The sequence below is a fragment of the Oxyura jamaicensis genome, chromosome 3 (genome assembly GCF_011077185.1).
Source record: "Oxyura jamaicensis isolate SHBP4307 breed ruddy duck chromosome 3, BPBGC_Ojam_1.0, whole genome shotgun sequence".
NCBI classification, from domain to species: domain Eukaryota; kingdom Metazoa; phylum Chordata; class Aves; order Anseriformes; family Anatidae; genus Oxyura; species Oxyura jamaicensis.
In genome coordinates, this window is record NC_048895.1 from 2,954,219 (window position 1) to 2,975,423 (window position 21,205).

General features: G+C 42.2%; 1 long non-coding RNA gene across 5 annotated transcripts in view; it reads right to left on the reverse strand.

Moving 5' to 3' along the window:
- Positions 1–3,183: 3,183 nt before the first annotated feature.
- The window catches only part of LOC118165104, a 41,038-nt gene continuing 23,016 nt past the window's right edge, over positions 3,184–21,205 (reverse strand). Inside the window, exons 4-6 of one of the 5 annotated variants that reach the window (XR_004749858.1) lie at positions 9,801–9,861; positions 8,525–8,634; positions 5,615–7,696 (exon numbers count right to left, since the gene is read on the reverse strand). This is a non-coding gene — a long non-coding RNA (uncharacterized LOC118165104). Of the gene's footprint in view, positions 3,483–5,614; positions 7,697–7,909; positions 8,635–9,800; positions 9,862–20,072; positions 20,138–21,205 lie in introns of those variants that run through there. The other 4 variants (XR_004749857.1, XR_004749859.1, XR_004749860.1 and 1 more) reach the window with 4 other exon arrangements.

A 21,205-nucleotide genomic window follows, 5' to 3' on the forward strand; every position in this document is an offset into this window, starting at 1 on the left:
TCCTGCTCTCCCTGCTGCAGACGTGGGGTGTAGTTGTGCCCCTGTTCTGACTCAGTAAGGCATTTTGTGGGGACTTACTAGTAATTACATAGCTCTTTCACTGCTGCAAGGTGTAGTAAGAGTCCTGTGCCCACAGGTAAGGATTCCTAGCACCAAAGGATTTACGTGTCAGCAGGAGTGGGTTGCTCATCTGAGGAGATGAGCCAGCAAGTTCCCAACACGACTTTTTGCAGAGCTCTTCTCGCTGCAGCCGCGTCCGAGGTTACAGCTGTGCCACGCTGGAGCCAGCACAGAGAGCAGGCAGCTACATTTTGACAAGGTTCCTGACACTAAGAGAAAGCATTAGCTTAATCAAAAGAATTGCTAAAAATCTCACTTTACTGTCAACTTTGCATAGTCTAATACAATTTTTTGCCTTCCATTCAAGTATCTCCTATAATCCAGCCACAGGCCAGTTCTGGCAGCAGCAAACAGCAAATGCCAGGCCCTGCAGTCCTTCTGCCCTGCAATTCCTTCACTGTCTTTCTCTTTGTAATTCAGAAAGCGCTATTTTTTCTGAGTTATATTTCAAATTGTGATCAGCTTTTTTAAGCAAAGAATACTACACTCACATACATATATTTGATCATGTAAGTATGTGACTCCTGCTAGCTCTCAAGAAATTATTTATGATAAAGCTGTGTTCTGCAAGCAACATTTGGAGACCATATCCCGAAGCGTTAGGAGTGGATAAAAAAGAAAATTATGAGAATAGATCTAACATTTCTTGTGATATTTTAATAGTGAAGAGAGGAGGGAGCAGCCACAGCCTCTTTTGTCACACATGGCTTTCAGACAGTTCAACAGAGGTATCTAGGCCAGCGCTGTGTCCCTGGCCAGGCAGAAAGGCTGGGTAGGCACCAGCTAATGAGGACCTCCTGCCACAGCACACAACCTGCTGGGGGGAACCTTCATCGTGGGCCACCGAGAGCCCCTGCGGACTTCCCCTTTTCTTGGGAATCTGGGCTGTGTGATGTGGGTCTCGCAGCTTTCAGCCACACAGAGCTTTCTGCATGCAGCTTGCAGAGCAGCATTGCATGGTCACCCCTGGAAGGCACTCACCAGCAGAAGGATTCAATAAAAACCCTGCAGATTTGCCAGGGGGGCGAGGTTTTAAAAGCTCTCTTTTCTTTGCAAATACAGCTTTTCTTTGTGATTAACTGCAGACATAATGAGCTGCTTGGGTGCAACCTAGTCACACAGAGGCCGGAACTGAAAGTCTGACCTTTTAGCTTAGAAAGGCTGGGTCCAAAACCTTAGCAGGACTAACTACTGACCTTCTGGGCCAGAGCCACCATTGCATTAATTCTCAGCAATTACAATAAAAGTTATGAAGTTTCTGGTTGAGCCTAATCTATCACAGATCACTTATCATCCTTTGAGATAGCACAGTTCAACTGTACTCCAGTGAGCAGGAAAAAAAATCCCCAGTGAAAACAATAAGCATTTAATACCTGACCCACTCAGCTGTCTGCTAGCCTAGCTTTTCTGCAGCCAAGCATGGGAAGACTGTCTCTACCCTCTGCTGCTCTGGTCCAGGTCTCCCTTCCTCTCCACTGCCAGTGTGTTTTTACAGCTACTGCCCTAACCCTTCTTGAACCGAACATCACTACCATCTCGTCTGCACGTGCCTTATCTCCCGCTTGCCAACCTTACACACGCTTTTGTTCTTCTACTGAAGGCAGGACGTATTTTACTAATGACTAGAACAAATTCTTCTGAAGCCATGAGGTGGACCAGTGTTATAGGCAACACCATCAGGCCTTTATATGAAACTGTGTGGTTGAACTAATGAGCAATTGGGAAGTCCAGCAGATGTCCTCAGAACCCGTCCTGGGGTTATTCTAGGTCTCACAAGTAGCACTCTTCTTACACTGGGATTTTTCATCGTGTTGCAGCTCGTTTGGTCATCAGTAATAGAAAAAAAGGTGTGGAAAATGATTGTCAGCTTTCCTCCACATAAAACATCCATTTTTTGTAAACGTGAATGACTAGTTAAGGTGGGCAGGAATGGATAAGCAAGATGACTAAGTTCGTAAAGAGAAGGTAGTCTCCTTAGCATCCTCTGTGTAGTCTTGCTCTATTTCCAGGAGAAATCTATCAGGGATCTCCGCTGCGCTAAGGAAAAGGAAGGTCTTGCTAAAGCTCATGAGGCCAAACACTGAACTCTCACTGAGCAAGCCCCTCTTGAAATCAGTGGAAGTTTTGCTTCTTTAGAGGCCTGCAGATCTTGTTCCTGGGCAGATATTATATGCAACAAAATAGTGTAAGACTTCTGAGCACAAGAAAAGGAAGCCAGTTCCACCCACAACAGGTGGATGCTCTTTCTCTTCTGTGCGCTCATCCTGTGGGTTTGCGGACAAACAAAAGTGAACCCAAACAAATATGGAAATAAACGGACTTAGAAGAAATCAAAGTGAATTAAAAAAAAAAGTTTCCAGTCACCTCTCCACTTCACTTATAAACTCCCTACCTCAGGCCACACAATACGAAAACCATGATGACACAGCCAGGAAAACGCGATACTGTAAAAAAGTATGAGGATATGCTGAATTACAGACAATTGAGTGCTCAAAGGAAAAGAAAAAAAGAAAAGAAAGGGCAGGAGCTGCCCCTATTTGCTTCTTTTTAGGTAAGTTTATGCAACTGTTAGCTATTTCACTAGCTGAACGATTTTCTCCAGCTTACCTAGCCAACAGTAAGCAGGCTTGGATAACTAGGGCAACCCTCGCTCACCTCTGCGTTTCAGCAAATCCCGCAGGATCCACGCACCCAGGGGCAGGTCGCCGGCCCCGCTGCGGCTCGGGGGGCTGCGGGGTCCCAGCCCCTGGCAAGGCAACGGCGCCCGGCTCCGATGCTCCCTCTCGCCGCTAGTCTATGCTGTTGGACCGAGATCCGAGCGGCCTGGGGAAGCTCGGAGCAAGCGCCTGGGATGATCGCTCCTGTCTCGGTATCTGCTGAATTCAGCTGAAGGCTGGTGCGCTCTATTGTTCTGTTCGGTAAAGTATATTTAGCTTGCTTAATTAACCTATATTTCAGACAAGTCACGCAGGCATTCACCTAACTCTGTATGTGCCTTTGTGATTAAACTTTAATGAAAGGGAGTCTAAAGTAAATTCCTCCGTGCTATGGCTGTGAAACTGACAAAAAAATCAAAATATAATATCTGTCAGCTGGATTATTATTACTCTGAAGTTTCTCTGAGAAAGGGACAGATCCCGATCGAGATGAACACAGGGTTGGGAGGAAAGGGTGGTTCTGGTTATGCTTAATAAAGGCTCCTTCAGCCGAGATGGGTACGGGCATACAAACAGCTCGATGAGAAATCCGGATGGGGCACAGCTGTCAGAAGAAAGTTTATACTTCTTTGTAATACGTGTGAAAAATCATATAAGTCTTTAGATTTGTGTTTTCTCCAAAGCAAATCCACAGTAGCGCTATTCCTAAATAAGAAGAAAAAAAAAATCAATGCCAGGCAGACTAGCACTCATAAGCAACCTTATAATAGAGAACCAATATATGTCCGTGAAGGAAGAAAAAGGGATTAGGTAAAAAAAATAATAATAATAAAAAAATCACTTTGAAGCGTCTAGTGGATTCTTAAAAACAACAGAGGGAAAAAATGATTTTGTCCAGTGCTGAGAGAAAAATGCCTTGCCCAGGGTCCTTTAAGCTTTCAATTAGAGCAGTTTGAGAGTCACTAAAATACATATTTGCTTGCTCCTCTGTTTTATGTTAAAAGAAAAATTTTAAAAGGTATTCATTACTAGATTGAGATGAAGGTTAGTCTGATGAAATACCGGCATTGTTATGATCTTAGTACATATTAATGAACTTTTAAAATGCAAATCATTGACCCACTAGGTGGTCTCATGGTCTCATAAATAGCAATCTTTTGCATTCCAGCATCCAAATACCTAGTTAGGAGCTTTACAGAATGCACATTATAGGTGATGCAGACCATAACAAGCACTTTGGCAAGGGAAAAAATGCTATTCCAGCCTATTGTGTCAATTAAAATGAAGGGATTTTTATGTTATGAACCATATGTTCAAAGAACATTACATGTAAAATTACATACAATCATTCTGCCTGTGAAGAACACAATAATCCTGGTGCATTAGTGTATGGCTTCTGGTGAAGCGCGATACTGGTGTTTCTTCCACTCAGCTCGCATTTGGATCGCAGCCATTCCTTCCTTTGTGCTGTGATCCCACCAAAAGTCACCGAGTACAAGACTAGGGCGAATAGATGGGAAAGTAAAGCATTACTGAGATCTTCCAGAAGCGATGCTGGTGCTGGTGCCACTACTCCTTCTTGCCAGTGAAATAATTATTCGCATTGGTGGTTGAGAGGAGACGTGGGTTAGTGGCAGAAGAGGAACTCAGAGATGCTGTTGGCACACACATCCATGCCTCTCGTTCCCCTCCTAAATTCTGCAGTCTAAACAGACAAACAACCACGGTCTTCAGGGCCTACAGCAAAGGGACCTTACTCTAGCATCGAAATGCCTTTAGCTGCTGCTGCGTGCAGAGGGCATTTTGAAGAAGTCCATCTTTCGTGCTCCTCGCCAGAACAAAAAAACACACGCAGAAACAAATCCTGAGCGGTGGTTCTTACAAAGTGTGGCAGCATCCGAAGTACTCCGTGTCCCAGCTGCCAGCGACACAGCCCGGTGCCACCGCTCTGACCTCGAGGGCCTTTGGCGACCCCATCCCGGCGCAGGAGCCTGACTTCGGGGCTACGCGGGGCGCTCAGCCATCGCACTCTGCTGCAGCTGCTACTGCGGGAGCCGCCCATGGCTCGAAAGAAACATTGAGGCACAGTTTATATTAAGCCACAGAAAATGTTTACCGGTTTGAAAAATTATTAATTCTATTTTTTACTCATCTGTCTATTTACCAAATTAAGCCAATATATCAAAACTAACGTCTTCCCTTTCTAATTATTATTAATAAACACTGCTTATTTTCCCTTAACAAGAATTCATTTTCTCTTTTCAAATTAATAACAGTCTGAAAGAGCTCAGGCACCACAGGGCCTGATTCCAGGCTCATTTTCAGTGAAGTTAACCTGGAGTAGCTCCAGAGCTTCCGGGTGATGGAGATTTACAGCTGTGTATGTGGGAGCAGGATCTATGCCCCCTCCTGTAGGATCTCTCCTTAAAGTTCTTCTGGTATAAACTCCAAGTCAAAGCAGTGCACCAATGGAAAATGTCAGCAGCACTACCTTAGCGTGGTTCAGAAGCTAGGGGAGCTCCATCACTGATTTCACCACATACACATTTGGCTTGGCTGCAGTCAGAAAAATCATTCTGCACACTTAAGGAGATGAAGAGATGCACACAAAGGGCAGAAGCAGTGTTGCTGAAACGCCGCAGAAACACGGTCACCTTGGGAGGCGTGCCCACCTCCCCTTGGCTCCTGGGACGTTCCTCCCACAAACCTGCTCCTGTGCTTGTGTCCCGTGCCACCCATCCCATGTCACAGGCGCTGGCTGGGATGCACGACAGGGCTCGCACAGCCCAGCAAGAGCAGCCCCAGACCACGTGGAAGTGGAGTGAGCTGACACCGGCACCTCTGCCTCCCAGGGAGGCTGAAGGCTCCCTGCCTGTGCTCTTCCTCTATGCCTGCCACCAGCCACTGACATGGGATGCCACCTCATGACTTGTCCCTGGGGAGCCCTGCCTGCCACCAGTCCTTCCATGACTTTTTGACCCAGTTTTGAGCAGTTATGTGGCTTCAGACTGTGCCGTTCAATGGAAGAGAGCCGAAGATGAACTGCAAAGGAGCATGTGTTGGGTTGGGTTTTTCCCCAAAGCCCTGGCTGTTGTTTTTTACGTGCCCTTCTGACACATATTTGTGCTTGAGGAGGTTCGGGAACTTAGGCCTCTCAAAAATGATGTCCACAGTTTATCCACGACCTCTGCACAGCAAAAGCAACCGCAATCAAATACCCTTATGTTACCCAGCATTTAGCACAGCCCTGACCTGCCAGTGCCATTCTCTCTAGGGAGGAGAGGTAATTTAGACTCCCTGATAGCTTTCTTCTGTCCGACTCGATCGTACTGGACGTCGCTTAATTATACGCGGGCTGCATTTTGCGTTGTGCCTTTTTCTAAATTAAACCTTCCTTTGTCATTTTAGCACAGCTTTTATGCTCCTGTCTTAGCTTCCTACAGCTGCATCTGCACAGCATCTTCACCCAAGCATCATAAAAAATGCTAAATGACTTATGTAGGTCTTCTCACTTAAGGTCATTTCAATTATGGCAACATCAACAGATGTATATGTTCATTAATAAAAGTGTGATATGTGTTTGTGTCCCTCTGAAAGTTCAGTCAGAAAATTATAGATTATACTGAGACACTGCAGGAATTGCTACTCTGTAAGTCAAATGCTCTATTATTAAAAATGTCATCCCATATGAATTTCATAAATAGCAAAGCCAAGAACAGAGTAACCATTTTAAAAAGTCTAGAGGGGATTCCATAACAACATTTAAATGCATTACTACTCAAACAATTTGATTGGATTATAAAATATTTAAAACTGCAGCTGTACTTGTGGTGTTTAATGTTGACTATTTTGATTTCTGGAATGTCTTACCTAAGAAGTACAAGTTTACTAAACTAGTTATGTAATTAGTATATAAATACATAGGAGAATCCATAAACCAAGACAATCCATAGCTTACAAGGTACCGTTCATAGCCAGCTCATTGTACACACACACACACAAAATGAAACTGAAAAAGAGCATTGGGCATGAGGGTTTGTTTAAGACTCACCTCCGAAATAAAGCAGGACCTTACTTTGCCAAAGCTGTTCTAATGACTGAAAATAAATAACACAAGAGATGCAGGACAATGCGTGCTAAATAGATATTATCGGCCAGATTCTCAGGTGGTGTAAACTGGCATTAATCCATTGTAGTTAATGGTTAGACAAGTTTTGGCTTTAATTTCATTCTGTGTCCTCTAATTTTTTTTCAGGATCTCTCTTACATATGTATTAGGTATGTTCAGGTTTATAATTAAATCTTCATTGACTTTTTAAGCAGAAAGGACAATTTTAAAACCTATTTTTCAGAAGAATAGCCATGTATTAATCCACAAATATATACTGATGCCCATATGTTATAGATATCCTTTCATATGTTAATTGCACTACTTCTGCCAAACTATCCGTCATCTCTGCTGCTTTACCTGGATGGGTGTCAAGACATAATTCATCCAACAAGCTCATGTTATTGGTCACTGCACTTCCACAAAAAGCAGCCTCATTCCAATAGCACAGGGAATATCTGAAGTGACTTTTGTAGCAGCTGACATGGTGGCTGAGACTTGGTGGGTTGGACTGAGGCTGGAAGAGTGAAGCTTTGAAGCAGCTTTACTTAGAGGATGGGTTCTGTGGGCGAGTGGTGTAGCATACCCACATCTTTGGAGCACGTGCAGAAAACCATGGCAGTTACCTTATTTTTTGCCCAGCAGTCCCAGGCATGCTCGAAATACAAAGTTGCCACTGGAACCTTGGGAGTGGTATCTGCTCGTCTCCTGCATGCACTCTGACCAGCTAATGGACTCAGGCAGTGTGCAGCTCCTGTCTGTCCTTGCATCAGGGCAGAGCAGAAAAGGTATTCTCTGCTTGACATTGCTCCTGCAAAGGGAGACAGGATGGCCCAAGATGCACACATGCTCACAGTGCATTTACGTATGTGCCACAATGGGGGATGTCAAAGCTTTGGGTGCCTGTGAAGGCCTAGCCATCCTAAAATATACTGCTACAGACACACAGCCGTTTGCACATCTGCAAATTCAAAATGCCCTTCTGAAACATCTCTCCTCCTGCCTACCATTTAGGCTTGGCATAAAAACATCATCCACATGTCTCAGCAAGCCAAGTCACCTTTCAGACCCTGTTTTCCTGAGGGAGAGTCACCTTTATTTATTTCTATTAAACAGAAATTAACTTGGACCTCCATATGCCACCTCATTTGGCATAGTTAATTCCAGATTCCAGAGTTATCATTAAAACAAAAACTGCATCTTACACATTGAAATCAGTGGGAATTGGGCTTCAGTAAGGCATACAAGGCTGTAACAAAGATAATCAACCAGCATAAGGATAATCCACTAATTGTTGAAATGAGGCGGAACATCTCCATGGCTTGTCTCAACAGCTAGCCCTGGGCTGAGTCGTGTTTGGAGTTCAGGAAGTTTTTATCATTTTAAAGTATGTCAAGCCTGTGCACTTCAGGGCACAGCAGGAAGCAAAGGGAGGATTTTGCCTGCCCCGAGGTAGGCAGTTCCAGGCGGGGAAATGAAGATCACCCAGTTCCAATTGAGCAAGTGAACTCTCCTGGTTCCAGCTGAGGGCACACATATCCACCAGGCCTTCAAAACCAGGCCAGTGCCTAACTGGTACACACTCTGCTTCCTCAGATGGTCTTTGAAAAAGCATCCCGTCTTTAAAAGGAACACAAACCTGAAGTTTCTGTAATTTCCTGGGTTTCTGTATGACAAAGAGGCCAAAGGCTGCTGAAGCAAATTAGGATCGTGCTCTCAGTATATCTTTAGAATTATTTTGTTCTCAGCCTGAAAGCAGAATTTGACATTCAGTAACCTTTGTAAGCCCAAAGAAATGCTATTGACTTCACTGCAACTACTATAAATTTACGCTTAATATAAGTGAGAGTGGAGCTGTGCCACAGTTTGGTCATTACTCTGTGAATTCATATGATACAGAACAAGCCCAGCAATTATTTGTGTTGTTTTTATTTCAAATGGCTAGCTTGCTGGCGCATGGTAATTTTCATGAGTGGTCCCTGCCCTTGATCATTTCAAATGGTGTTTGAAGCATTTGGATCTTAAAAATCTCACTGTCTTCAAGGGATAGAGCCTTTCCTATGACTGGGTGTGAAGTTACATCTGTGCCATTTAAGAGAAAAGTTCAGAAAAAGGTACACTGGAAAACTGAGCACGAATGTATGCATGTAGTGGAGAGGTAAAATCACAAAAAATAAGGAAAATGTAGTGCCAGCAGAGCCCTTAACATTTGGCTGCCTTTACTCCTCTTATTCTACCTACGTGTGATCTTCCTTGAAAAAAATAGCTACTTATATAGAAAATAAATGAAAAAACACACATTCAGGTGCGGCGTGAAGGAGCTTACGTTACTTTTCCCTATTGCTACATCTTGTTAGAACGATCCCGCTGGCAAGAATTTGCCAGCTTGTGGTTACAGGCTGAGCAGCTCACACCTTCAGCAAGACCAGCGCCCTACTGCGTCCATATAATGCCTTGGATACAATGGACATCCATCTCGCATCATTGCATTCTTAACGGCTTCCTGTACTTTGCAGGTTGTCCTGTAGGTGCAACGAGTCCAAAGAACATTCCAAAGGCAAAACACCTTTGAAAGAGGATCAAAAGGGAACAGACACCCAGTTCCATTCTCCTCCATTAAGGCAGGGTTTAGGATTCAAGTTTTACAGTAGAGGGGCTCTATTTACCACAGCGGGCTTATTCTTGATTTACACGAGATTGGAATTAGTTCTCACAAATGTAGAAATGTATTCTACTAGGATGGTGATGGAAGCATTGATCCTAAACAAATAAAATGACCTTCTCCTTCAATTACTTTGGGCTTCACTAATTAAAATAATTTTGCTAATGAAAGCTGCAAAAATATTCACACAATTCTCATGCAGTCAGTCTGACCTTCTGCTGACGTTTCTGATGATGGCAAATACTTTACTCACCAGAAAGTGAGTAGCTGTGCATGCTGCAGAGCCTCTTCTACGACATAGGAAACCAGAAAACCTGAAAATAATAGTTCATTAGAGTAACTTCAGTATCAGTGGCAGGCACTGAGTTCTGTGCAAACATGCATGGTGACTTAAAGGTGCTAACACATCTTCTGATCTCACGGCTTCATTATTTCTTACTGACCTATTGACCAAATCCATTGGTACGATTTACAAACCATACCTGCATACCCTCTGTGAGTAGAGGTTTTGTTGAAATAGCGTTCCTAGAGACAAAAATCACTAGCTCAGGCAGCCAACACTTAAAATCCCTTTTGAAAGCAATTGGAGTATCAAAGAAAGACTAAGAATTTGGCTAAATCATTCTTGAAAGGTATGTTGATATAAGCATCGGTGAAGTACGACTTAATACTGGGAAAAGAGTACAACATTTTGCTTGTCACACGCTTATTAGCTTGCACACTGGTGAAATGTAGGAGATTTCGTACACTGTTCTGAGTTATGTCCCTGATTCTTTCATCAGCGCTAGCAGAGACTGCAGTGATGATCTAAACAAGAGAGAACATTTTGTTTGGGTGCACTTGGACACACTGGTGCCCTGCTAGTGAGTACGGGAAGCGTACTGATCATTACTAAGTTCTCCTATTGTTCAGTTCAATATTTATTTTCTACAGGTGTTTCATTTCAAGCCCCCCCCCAAAAAAAAATGCTGCTATACTACAGAAATTATGTTAATTAACCAACTTCTTACAAACCGTTCCCCTTTTGACTCTTCCCCCCCCCCTTTTTTTTTGACATGCTGACATACCATTTTTAATTGTGGTACAGTCTGAGGTCCACAGCTTATCCTTAGAGCTCTCTCAAGACAAATCCAACCAACATTTAGCCATACACATGGTAGTTCAAGGAAACAAAAAAAAAGGAAACAGACAATGGAGGGGAATGGAGGTAAGGAAGCTTTTGTCAAGAGAACAGAAAATTCTAATCCTCAAAACATTTTGTGTGTTTGAAACAACATTTAAAGTGTTGCAAAAATACAAACATAGTATATAGGACCATAGCACTCCCCCAAAAAAATAAGGTGAAGAAGTGCTGGAATATATAAAAGAATTTGTATAAACTCTCCTTTTCATTTTACCAAAGCGAAGAAAAACAATTCCAAAGATATTTATGTGTGGCTGGCCAGACTGCAGGACTGGCCTGCTTGGTACCTAGTAAGCTGTTTTGGATATAGGGTTATTGCCAGTTGCTGCAGGAAGACACCTCGCTGTAAGCAGTCAAATATCTACCAAAATATGCACACGTAGTTGCTTCCCAGCTCACATTAGGTAATGTCTGGCATATGCTCTGAAGCAGGATGGTTTATTTCCCTACAATAATTTTTCCTCCTGTCTTGAAATATTTGCCATTAGAAATCTGGATAGTCTTGTTATATTTAAATAAATGTCACTCTTTAGGCTTCACTGATATCTTCTGGCAATTAATTATTTATTCTAAGAGTGCATTGTATACTCATTTTTAACGTACAACCTTTCAATTTTGTTATAAAGCTCCTTTTGTTCATATTATAAACACTGTGTAGTTGCAAGTCAGAAGGGAGGAATCCCACAACCCAGGGACTACAGCATCAACCAGCCGTTCCCCAGCAGGCGTGTGGCTCCAGGCAGCGGTGTGCGCCTCTTGTCCTCATTTGTTACTTGTACGGCTGCAGCACAGGGACGACCACACCATTGTCAATGAGGGCTACGGCATTCGAGGCACTCTGCAAAGGGCTGATCCCTCCCTGAAGACCTTACACAAACAAAGGAGACCAGATCTAATGTCATTTACAGTCCCCAACTTCCAATGGCCTTACACCCCCAAAGCTGGGTTGAATTCTGAGTCTCGCATCTCTCAAGGCGGAACTGCCTTGATCCAGTGAAGCAACAGGGCAGCGGTAATTTGGCTGACGTTCCTGTAAATGGGTGGATAAGGATGGGGTACAAGCAAGCCCCGAGGCAGAGCTCTTTTGTCCTTTCCCTTCTCACAGGAGCCTACTGAAAGCACAAAGGCTGCTCCACCAGCTAGGCTGAAATTGCCAGGGCAGAACGTTGCCGTTGCGTTTTGCTGCATCCCCCCTTTTCCATGGGCAGGGCTCTGCCCCCAGGTAGGTGTGGGTGTTGAGCAGAAAAAGGGGGCTGTGCTTGCGATGCCTATTCATGCTTCATCTCGTGAAGCGTGTGGATTGCTACCCACCCAAAGCCAGCTCTGCGTAACTTTGCAGTTTTCTGGCTTTCTGGCATTTACAAAGGATTGTGCTGGGCTACGCACTCCCTGAGCAAAGCCTTAATCTGTTTTCAGTCAGTTACTTTTTTTCTGGCAGCAGATATAAGGCCACACAGTCAAATAATGAACTTGTCTTTCATTTGGATATAGTTTATTAATGACAAAAACGCTAATCCATTAATCAATTTAAAACAAGTTGGTAAATGAAAAAAATTCTCAGTCTCCTTTAGTAACAGGATCACATGCATCTTAAAAGGGGGCCATTATCTCCATGGGTTTCTCAGCTGAAGTTAAAAATCTAAAAATGATTTTCATTCATTTCTCATTAATATGCAAAATTATTCAAATTAGATAGTAATTAACCATCTACTCAGTAGAAAACCTTTTCATGATAATTTATGATAAACTCAGTAGCAGCTTTGATTGAGATTGATTTTTGGTGTTGAGAAGCTATCATGAATACAAAAAAGCACCTGAAAAAATATTTTTAAACACCTAACTTACTGCTCAGCTAATTATACGGTAACCATGTTCACAGATTATTTCAAAGGGAGGCCTATAGGCAAGATACTAATGCTGAATGAAACAGGCAAAACATCCTTTTGAGTTTGTCCTACATTTCATCTTAAAGCTCAGCTTTCTTTACATCTCACAGCCTAATTCATTTAGAATGTTAAATGTTTAGCGCTGTTTAATTCAGCAATCGGCTACACTGGAACTGGGGCTTTGCCTGATAAGGCTTACAGGATCGCTTTCAAGATAAAACTGTTTTGAAAAATCAAAACACATTTGAGACAAACTGTTGTTTTACAATGCAGCGTTCCTGGGAAAATAGCTACAATTTCTAAACAGACTCCAGATTTATTTTTGCAGATGGCAAAGGGAGCTCAGCGGGTTACAGGGTTAATATCATGGGCACGTTGCACTATGGAGAATACGGTCTTGTTCTTAGCAGCAAAGACGAGCTTCAGGACTGGGGGACACGGTAGCTCTAAACACTGGGGATTGCTGTTCAGAAATGTTACTCTCCTGAGGTGGGAAAACCAGAGGGAAAGCAGCATTGACCTTGTGCTGCTGAAGTAGCATTAAGGGGAGAAAAAACCCTATTTGGTGCCTATTCTGCTAGTGGGAATTGCTGTGAGCACCCATGCCAAAGAGGCAGAACTATGGAGGAAAGAAAAAAGCTAATATTCTTAAAGGCTTTTTCTTTGAACTTGATCACAGAACTAACGCAACCAACAACTGATGGCCTGCTAGTAAATAAGGTATATACCGCGCATTCTGGGGATTTGGTGTTATTTAAATAATTACCAGCAGTAAGAAGAAAAACAGGAATTTTGAAGCCAAACCTCTTGAACTCATCTACGGGAGGGAATGGAAGAGGAGGGGAAGGGAGCAGATTTGGGTTATGAGCTAACCCTAGGGTTAGGCTCCTGCTCAGATCCCAAGCTGAAAGGCCTCTTCTCCAGGGTGAAACCAAGGCTGTGCTTGAGCTGCACCTCACCACAAGTAAATCTTTCTAAGTCCTTAAACCAAGACTCAACATATGCCTACGGTGCAGTGCTACGCCCTCCAAAACACCCAGCTCTCAGAAGCAGCGAGTGGTGGCTGCTGGCAGCCCAGTGCTTGGCTCCCCACCACCACTCACTGCTGCCCCAGCTAATGCAGGGTCCTCTGTGCTGTGCCACACATCCTCCACAGCATAACGTAGTCCTCTCAGAAACCTGCAGCAGAACTATCAATGATTTATGCTAAACCAGGATTTTTCTACCAGGTTGTGGCCTTAAAGTCGATAGAAACCCCACATACCCAGCTGATATTAATGATACCTGGTAAAGAATCAAATGCAGTGACTAGGTATAAAAATATTCTTATCAAAAGCTGCAAGATGGATGTAGTTCAGTAATAAGAATGTACCTAGTGGCAAAAGGGTAGAGTGATGGCTCTACAGAAATCTTCATTCACATCAACAACATCAACATTCACATACGTTACCTCTCAGCTTTTTTTTTTTTTACTGCCCCAGTGCAACTTGCAAAGTCCTTTTCCCCATCAGCGTGCTATACACACGTCCTGGTTAGTAAATAATCCCCAGCCGCTCTGTTATCTTACGCATGGGACCATATTTGCCATCAGCTGACTGAGTACCTACACAAAGCCAAGCTGACTGAATCTGGCTGCATTGCTCCTCATCACTTACCCTGCCTCCAGTCGCTTCCAGATGGCAGGGCGTTACAACGCCTCCCCTCATTGCTCCCCTGAAGGCCAGGGGGTGGCAGTGGGCAGACTTCCCCCGGAGCCCTGCCTTCTGCCATCCCACAGGGGACCACATTCATCCTGAACGTGTTCATCCACAGCAGTGACAAGAGAATGTTTTCAAGGGGCAATAAAAAACTGTTGAGAAGTTACCAATGATACCCAAGTTAATCTTTCTTCTTCCAGGAGCATGGTGAGAATCTCAGATGGGATACAGGATGTTCAGAATATTCAAGCTGATTTCAGCCTACCCAGACGTCCTGTCATGATGGACCTCAAAAAGAAAGGTTATTTCAGGGAAGAAAATATTGTCTCCCACGACACATTCAACTGTTGGATCCAAGAGAGGTGAGTCACACAGAAGATATGATTTCAGAGGGACCGATGCAATTAGCAGTGTTTTCTGAGACAGCGGAGAATGATACAAACAAGAAACTAGTTCCGAACTTCCACATCCATTGCTGTTCAGTCATCTTTTTCCTACTTTTAGAGATCCAAATAAATTGAAGGCAGCCTTGTCTTTGACAAAAGGAGAAATAATAACAATGCCCTGGGTACTTATAAACCCTTTCTTTTATTCCTTCCATTGGAATATCTCAGGGGAGTTCAGGAGTATAAACTTCTCAAGTGGTGAAGTACTACGCTACTTATTTTACCGGTGGGGAAATTGCAGCAAAGGACAGGTTTGGTTGTGCATCCAATAGGTCACGCAGGAAGTTTTTGTCAGAATTAGAAACAGTTACTGAGCATTAACCTGTAGCCCTAAGCATTAACCACCAGGTTTTCTTCATGGTTTGGGAAGAATAGAAGTCAGTGAGAAGTTTCGGAGAGCAAGTCGAGAATTAAGCAGGCTCTGATAAGCGCGTGCTGTTCAGGCAGCTGGTAGGTTACGGTGAACTGCAAGAGCAAATAACATCACACTTTAATGTAGCGCACTTTTTAATCTGACAGACAAAAGCTTAACAATATCCAATGGCTGGCAGTCGACTCCTGAAGAAGTCCAACTGGAAATCAAGTGGCATCTCTCTGACCACTTTGCACCACTTGAATGAGAACAAAGCAGCTGGAAAGCTACCTAAGCCATCAAGTTAAAGCCATCACAGCTCTTTTGTTGCAAAAAGAATCCAGCTCAGAAAGGTTTTGCCTCCTCAGGAGTGCTGGAGCAACCCTTTTCAACAAAATGCTACACAGATTCTGGTGCTAAGTTTGCAACTTCAAAGAGGATTCAAAATGAGGTGGGCTAACGTATGGCCCAGCTGTGAAATTGGACAGCAGGGACACCACGGCAGCTACACTGGGCAAAATTCCCCTGGTGTCAGCCTACGTGTTTGTTTTCAGTGGGGGGAAACCATAGCTTTGTCCTTGAGTTTTTGAGTTTAATTTCTTTTTGCTGCTTGTTGAAATGTGAAACAGTTAGCAACCTTGCTTCAATAATACATAATTCTGAGGGAGGAAAAATGGGGGACCTAAGGAACCTGGCTTTTTTTTCCCTCCCTTATTATAAAGTCATTTTTCAAATCACCTTTCTGACACATTTGTCCATATTGATTAGCTGCTTTTAGAATGACATTGTCTGACCTGTCTAAATCCATCAATTGCTCTCCTGCTGATGCTTAATTCCCAGTCTACTTTAGCTTCTAATGGTATGGTATGAATATTATTCATAAAGCCTTTTTGCTGAAAAGATCAATAATCACATACATCTGAAGTTTGCATTCTGCATGTTGTTCAAGTAGCCCTTTAACTGGCCACAGACTCTTCTATTTTCCTTTTATCACTGTGGACTGTAAATGTTTCATTAGTAGCATTTAGAGAGTACATACTTGATACTATATCCCCAGGAGTTTCAAGTGAGTTATTAGGAACTTGTTCAGCATTAGGATTAATGCATATTCCCAGTAGTTTTCATTGCATTTCCATTCTGTGCGCCACAAACTCTACTGTTAAATATGTTTTGTCCACTTAAAAACTGTTTGGTAGGGAAGGCATGCCTTAATTGTTCCCAAGACATCGGGTAATGCTCTACTGATGGGCCTAAGGTTGAACTAATAGGCAAGTAAGATGCAGTTTAGCTTCAGCAGGTTTTAAAGTACTAATGAGGCACAATATACTGAAGTTAAGAACTTGTCAAGATGAGCACTTCATAGAAAAAGTTGAAACAACCTTTACTTTTTCTTTTTCTTTAAAAAAATACAAGCAATGAGTTACCTCAATGCTGAGAGAATGTGTTCAAATTAAATATTTTCTAGGTTAATACAGACATGTCCTTTCCAAAACTTGAGAATTCAGATTCAATTTAAATGAAAAAATATACTGCATTTTACATAAAGACTATGTTACTAAGAGAATTTTTAGGAAAGGCTTCGCAGAACAAGAACCCTGAGCTGAGCAAAGAGCAAAATGTGTCTGCCTGAATACTGGTAGGTAAACGTTCTTGGAAAATACAGTTTCCAGTTTGCAGAACGGGTAAGTTGGATCTCCTGTATTCCAAGCTGCTGTTCAGACAATTGCTTGCCTATAGTTAGCAGACTTTGCAAGATAGAAATATTAGGGCCTTAGAAGTACAAATACTGACTAGTCACCATTCTAACTCCATGTCTTCCTGGAAGCCCTCTCAGAACAGGAAGAACTGCTGTAGTAACTGCAGGATTGATTGGAACTTCATTGGATTTTAACTACTGCATGCCAGGCTGTTGTATTCAATGACATGAAATATTTCATTTTCACTTTACGACATACAAGTCTGAGTGTCCTGCTGCTGAGATGTATCAATCAAATCAGAGGTTCAAATATTATATTATTTTGATGCTGGTATGAGTGTGAAAATGATGCTTTAGTTCACAGTCAATCGGTACCGAATGTCTTTGCAGTCAATAACAGATTTCTGCATGTACTTTTGCAGAGCCATTACTTCAGGGTTCATAAAGTGGAACACAGCCCTTCTGACAACGCTATAGGATTTTTTTTTTTTCTTTAAGACCATAAAGACATTGCTTACACTGAAAAGAAAAAAAAAAAAATCAAACTCATTTTTAGAAGGATCATTTCAAGACAGAAATTTCAAACAATTAAAGCATATCCAACATATTGTGGATAGTGATATTTCAGATGTTTGACGAATGGTTATAACTTGCCCAAATCCATTTTATATGAAGACAACTTGAGAGCTGCAACAATGGGTAGAGATACCGTAGGCTACACGATGGGATTTTTAAATTTTATTTTTAGTGTGAGTGACTCTCTGGCCATGGAGCACATGATAATTGTGGATAAATTGAGTTAAATACTCTTTTTTTTGAAAAGCTCAAGCTGTTTTGATGCTGAGGGATGAACAAGGATGTTAATTAATAAGCTATCTCAGCTCACCACCCATTCTTGGTGTACGGGCTTTTTTGTTGCATGCTTTACAAATTCAATGCAAGCCACTACTGAGAGGACAGTACATGCCCTGAGTACCCCTCTCCATGGCTCAGTACAACTTTGCCTGCATGAGAGAAAGCTATTTGGCACCATCTTAAATTACCACAGTCAGGCACTGTATTGAAATATTCAAGAAGAAGTTCTGGAACTATAGTCAATATATATATATGTACACACTTCTGCTTTTCTTTCTTGCAGTAAAAGAATAAAAAGATGACCAAACAGCTTAGACGTTAGAGAAAATATGACCTTCTTGAAGTGCTAAGGAAAACCTGACTCAGAAACCTGGAGAGGCACAAATGAACTTCCAGGACTGGATGCTGCATGTTACACCTAAAAAGATTTCACTCGGTCTCTTACTTGTACCACCAACACATCAAACGCCTCCCTCCCACACACAGATATACCTTGTTATTTTGCTTTTGCTGACCCTTCAAAAGATGACCTCCTCTTCAGCTTCTCGTACTCTTAAGGCAGTTTGAAAGTGCTGCTGTACTGTGCTTAACCCTGACCCAAAGGACAGAAACAACTACGCTGCAAGGAATACTGCAGCATTTGTGGTGGTTAACACTTACTCCTTACTGCTAACCCTGTGTTTTCTGCCCATCGCATCATGGAGTTTTCCTGGACTCAGTATGAAGTAGCGAGGAAGAAAGAGGGATAAAATAAACAAGGAAAAAAAACACCACTACCACAAAAAAAAAAAAAAAAAAAAAAAAAAAAAAAAAAAACAGCAGCAATTGCTATAAAGGCTTGCTACAATATAATTCATGATGCCTTCTTAGCAAACAATTATGCAAGGCTTCATTTAATATTATTGTAGATATTTTCACAGTAATATCCTTTTTCTACTAAGCAAGGTAGATAATATTGACAATGTTGCCAAGTAATTACACCAGCAAAGTAAATGTGCCCCTACAATTCCTCTTCTGGCTGCCCAGCATGCAGCTCAGCAAGCAAGGATACAGGCCACTGACAGTAGAAGATACGGTTTTATTTATTAATTGTGAAGCTCCAGGTTACAGAAATGCCACTCAGACTTGCTATGCTTCCCATATAAATAATTGATCGTTTTTATAGCTCAGCACAGATACTACAAGAACATGTAATGCACAAAAGACCAGGCATTTGTTGCTACTTAGTGCAGAACGCAGGGAATCCAGTAAAAGCCAAACGAGCTCTGTTTGTATGGTTCCTTCCTTCACTCACGATTTGCTAAGACCATAGGGCTGAACACAGCTGTGGGAATTTAAGTTCTATTAAAAGATGCTCATGGATCAAACCATCCTACCCTCTGCAGGATTATCTTGTCTTACTAGCTGCAGTTTGCTCTACCATTGCCAGCAGATTTCTTGGAAATCTTTGAAAAATCAGTGAGTGTCCTTTCTAATGCAAAGCACTGTGTCTCACCATCCTGAAGGTTAACCAGGCACCTTTATAAATCTTAAATTAAATTAAGATTTTATGCAGTGCCATTTGGTCAGCCCCAGAACTGCCCACATGGCCCGTGCTTTTCACCCTCACTGAAGCATCTAGGAGTCAGAGAAGCCGACAGAAGTGTAACAAGAGGAGATGCTGCTGCAACCCTTCCTGCTATAGATGGCCCTGCTGCCGTGAATTAATCTGACACAGCCTTAGCCCAACTACTACTGTAAGACAATGTGCCTCAGCATGAGACCAGCTGAGATCTTTGAAAAAAAATCATCTCGGCCATGAAGGTCGCTTTCAAATGTGCCATCCATCCTCCCTGCTATGAAGTATGGACGCGCACCCAGATGCTACAGGAGAGAATGGTGATGTGACCTGGGCATGCTAAACAGAGCTTCAGGGACCACAGGTATCAGTGAGATAGCGACCCGCCCTGTATTACACAGGGAATTCTAGCAGCTCCCCCACTGGATTTCTCTCAATGGCTCTTTAATGTCCTGTTCTATCAGAACACATTGAGTCCAAGAGGTAAGGCAAAAAAATGAAGAGAAGATGCTAACAGAAGCATTTAAGAAGCCAAACTTAGATTTTCTCCTAAACTGATGCCTGTGACATAACATTTAGAGCAACAGTAAGACTTAGCTCTGGAATTGAGCAAGCAAAATCTATGTCCTGTTTATGCTCATGCTTTTGATCAAGACATGAAAACTCCAACTTTCACAAAGTCCTGACCAGTACATGATCTTAAACACCTTTTTTTTGTGACACAATACGTTTTTTCCAACTGTGGCTCTAAGTGTTCTCTGTTTTCCTACATAAATTACACCTGGATAGAATGCAAACTCTGGTGAATATAAATAAATGTTACTGTTATCTGCTCAGTGGAAAAAAAATTACTTTTTCTCTTACATAAGAGAACTGCCAGCTTGATAGCGTGGAATTCTGCATCCCCTACAAGGCACCTGCATAGGAAAGACAACAGAAAGTTGTGTCTTGAGCATTTCAAACCTCCTTTGGAAGGAGGACTTCAAAGAATTAAAATACAAATCCATTCTAATGCCCATTCAGCGCTTGGTCTACCTGCTCTCGGTGCTAAGCAGAGTGCCAATTAGTGTCAGCTGTAACGGTGGCTTCTGTACTATGAACATTCTTCAGCTGGGAATTGGACTAAAAGATCATAATCTCATTTCACACTGGAAACCAAAACAGTCACCATGCAGTAATAACTTTTGGTCACTGCTAACCCAGACCTCATCAAATCAGTGACCTTGAAATGAAGGGGTCCACGTCCCATTCCCTTTCCTTGCATTTCTCAGGAGCAGCAATGCCAAGATTTTTTAGGACTGGAAGGGATCCAAACGTAATGGGTAAGTCATTGAACCCTGAGTCCTAAACTGGAGGCCAATGAGATCTCTATTACCCTTCCAAAGGGAAAAAAAAATAAAAAGCATTGCATTTTCAGCAACAGGCTACGAGATGCACAATACCTACAAAACCCGTATTTGCTGACCACAGAGCATCTCTCACCACTAGCTGATGACCACCCAACAGTTTTCTTATTGCAACAGTCTTTGCTATAGACCACTTTATATGCAGAACACTGCATGTTTTGGACCCTGTCTACTCTAAATGACCACTTAAATTATTGGGTCCTTGTTTATTTGAACTATTAGTTCAGATTAATTAAAGAGGTTTTATTATGGAGCCAATGTCACTCTGTTACCCCTTCACAACTTAAGCCAAGTAGTAAGATTGTTTGGAATAATGGAGATCAAGATAGGGTTCACTGTTTTATTTCTATTGTTTAAAAAGAGATAGTATATACCACAATAACTGGGTTATATTATACCTGCGGATCTCTAATTTCTACACTTATGAGGTTTGGTTTTTTCTGTACAACAGTTGCTCTCTTCTCACTTTCAGAAAAGACCCAGAATTCTAAGTGAGATCTGTGCATAGCTATATATACATATATGTATGTGCTATAAAAATTACAGCACAAATATCTACATATGCTGTCAGTCTTAAAC